Genomic DNA, 3,322 nt, shown 5'->3' with positions numbered 1-3,322 from the left:
ACCATTACAAATTGCAAATAGTTTGTAAAAGTTTAAAAATGTCCCTGATTCCGAAAATAAAAACAGAAAGCTCTTGAAGGTGTGATTATTGATGGCGTCATAGTGACAGGGGAGAACTACCTGTGTGTTTAGGTCAGAATGCATAAGGGAAATAGTTTGCAAAACTTCAGAGCTAAACTAAGTTGTAAGAAACACAATATATCATTTAGAGATGATTGGAATCTCTTGTTTTCATGAGGTGCGTCCAAGGTAGGGTTACCATTGCTGAAACATCCTGAGGAAACCAGGAGTGGGAGGACAGGGTGTAGACAGCTTATGCTTCCACAGCACTGTTCATCGTCAATGGAAATCCAGAAAGGATCTCAAGCAGAGCTGGAATCCGGAGGAAGGAGCTGATGAAAAGGACATGGAGGGATGCTGCTTGCTGGCTTTCTCTATCGTTGCTTTCTCAGCCTGCTTTCTTCCAGAGACTGGGGACACTAGCCCTAGTTACACCCACAATGGGCTTGGCCCCCCATCAATCTTTAATAAGAAAATGCCCTACAGCTGCAACGTACAGAGACATTTTCTTAATTGAGATTTGCTACTCTCAGATGACTTTAGCTTGTGTCAAGTTGACATAAAACTATACATCACAATGTGGCATCACTTTTTTAAAAAGGATATTTATGTATTTATTACATATAATACTATATACTATTTTTCTATTGTACATCATCTATACTATAGATTTAAAATTAGCCTTATTTTTTCCATTGATTGCAGCAATTTTTAAGTAAAATTTGAACCATAAAAGCAATAGGTAGAATAAATTCCCAATGCAGGTATATTTAGAGAAAGTTTGAGGTTGTTATAGATTCTATAGACTCTAAAAGTGTCCATTATACTTGTATACATAGGAATCAAGCCACAATCTTTCAGAAATATACTTGTTGTATTTATGGATCTTATTTGAAATGAGAATGGGCACCAGTAACATTTTCCAAAGAGTTCAAGGACCCCTAGACATATTGAGACACTCTTTTGAATCCTTGATTTCTATCAATAATTTTTTTCAGTTTTCAGTGTTTTATTTCACTCACTGTAGAATACAGAGACACCCCCCAACACTCCAATTGTGAAGACTGCATATATTATCAAACACATAAAAAAATGATAATTAAGAGAGAATATTTAGATGAGAAAAAATGACATGAGATGGCTCATGACAGGTATTATCCAAATGCATGGAGTCAGCTCAGTGGTAGAGCACTTGCCTAGCAAGCGCAAGGCCCTGGGTTCAGCCCTCAGCTCTGGGGAAAAAAACAGACAAAATAAAGTCTTGAAAATAGTGTAAACATCTTGTGTTTCACTTGAGTCCTTATTCTTTAGCTGTCATTCTTATGGCCATTAAACTTGTACCTATTTCTGCTGCTAGTGTTTTTAAATTTTCTGAAGGGGTTGGGCTTCAGATTTGTGATCCTCCAGCCCCAACCTCTAAGTGAGACCTGGTATAACTTTCCTTAGGGGAGCATTGTAGCAGTTATTTCAAAAGTGTGAAAGATGCTGTAGCTTTACTACTATTTATTCATTAGAGTCACTATGAAAACTATACATTACCCAGTTGTATTTTACATTAGCTATAAATTTAGATGTTTAATAGAGAGTTGGCTGCCTAATTTAAAATGTATCTGTAAGAAAAATAAATATAATTTTAAGCCAGGGTCTCCTGTAGTCTGAGATGGCTCAGAACTTCTGGATCTTCCTGATTTCATTTTTGAAGTTCAGGATTACAGCCATCTACCACAGTGTCTTATTTAGGAGAAATTATTAAAGCTTTATAATTTTTGAAGGAACATTTGATAAATAAGATAGACAACATTTTACATTAGTATGTAATTTGTATCACTGCAGAGAAGTCATCCTGTTCAGTGGGTTAAAGAGGAACTGCTTTATGTGTGCACACTCAGTACAAACCAAAATTGTAAGATTTCACAGGATTATAGTTTGAATAGGTCTAAATAACTTATCCTTTTTTTCATACATGGAGAGCAAATTCCATTCAAAAATTACTAGAGCCTTGGACATAAAGGAGATTTTTTTCCTGCATCATTGTTTAGTGTTACAGATTCAGGTAAGGCAGACTTTGTCAACTTTTCAGGGAGAATATTCCAGCTCTTATGCTTTCACCAGACAGAAGAATGTTGGTGGCAATCACAGTACAGGAATGAAGCAGTGGTTTCCTTACACAATGGTTATCCCACACCCGCATTTCTGCTGCTACCATTGGCTCACCTGTGTTCAAATCTACACATACAACTGGACCTGGTTCTGAATGATCAGCTTGAACTTTATGGTTACCATGAGGTCAAAACCAAAGTTATGTGACAGAACCTTGGGAATAATGATCCAGGCATCTGCAAAAGCCTGGACTCCATGTGAGTCCTGCCCTTCACACTGGGCTCAATTCCTCAGAGCTCCTCCCATTGCCTCTTCTGCTGCACCAGAGCCTGGAACAACATAGCCTTCATCAGAAGCATTTGGACAGCCCTCAAGACCTCTATCATCGTATTCTTGATTTGAGTCAGTGTGTGTTTATTTGGTTCTTTCAGAAAAAAAAGGGGGACAAAATGAGGGTTTTTACATTTATTAATAAGGTGAACTTCTTTTTTGCCCAGCATATACTTGTAGACAAGCCCTGATTGTTTCAAATATTTGGGATGTAGGTCATCAAAGGAGTTCAGAGCTACCCCAATGGAAGCAATGGTCAGCCTCTCTGTGCTTCTTTGTTCGGTTCTATGTAGAGCTACAATACCTTCTGCAAGGGCATCTAAAGAAAGGAGTTAATCCTCTTTTGATCAATAATTACAAATCCTTTATCTGAATCACCAGAGTCTTTCTTTTGGAGTGCTACCATTTTTTTAACTCAATCTTCCATGAACTTTTTTCATCTTTTACCAGATTTCCTCTATCTCCTCCACTTTTGTTAAAAAAAAATCCACCTCCCCCAAAAAAAATCAGAATTCATTTCTGTTTTCTCATAGTCTATGGAGTAGGTGAGGATTTAGGAATTTTCTACTCTTTTATTCATATCAGGAAACTGTGCAAGAAGATCTAAAATGAAATTTTAAAGCAATTGATTATATTGTGTCTTCAGATATGAAAATATAGGGGCACAATTTTTCTTGCTTTATAGTATTTTTACACTATTAAGAAAAAGCAGTCGGGTGGTGGTGGTGCACGTCTTTAATCCCAGCACTCAGGACGCAGAGCCAGGAAAATCTCTGTGAGTTTGAGTTCAGCCTGGTCTATAGAGCAAGATCCAGGACAAGTACCAAAACTA

The 3,322-nt window shown here is 37.2% G+C and overlaps 1 pseudogene; it reads right to left on the bottom strand.

Annotated features, from left to right (window-relative positions):
- Positions 1-2,128: 2,128 nt before the first annotated feature.
- On the bottom strand, positions 2,129-3,097 carry LOC128107833 (T-complex protein 1 subunit zeta-like; annotated as a pseudogene).
- Between the last annotated feature and the right edge of the window lie 225 nt (positions 3,098-3,322).

The sequence above is a fragment of the Peromyscus californicus genome, unplaced genomic scaffold (assembly GCF_007827085.1).
Source record: "Peromyscus californicus insignis strain IS unplaced genomic scaffold, ASM782708v3 Scaffold_12__1_contigs__length_115047231, whole genome shotgun sequence".
Lineage (NCBI taxonomy): Eukaryota > Metazoa > Chordata > Mammalia > Rodentia > Cricetidae > Peromyscus > Peromyscus californicus.
The sequence above is the reverse complement of the archived record's forward strand: the minus strand, read 5'-3'. Positions and strand labels throughout refer to the sequence as shown.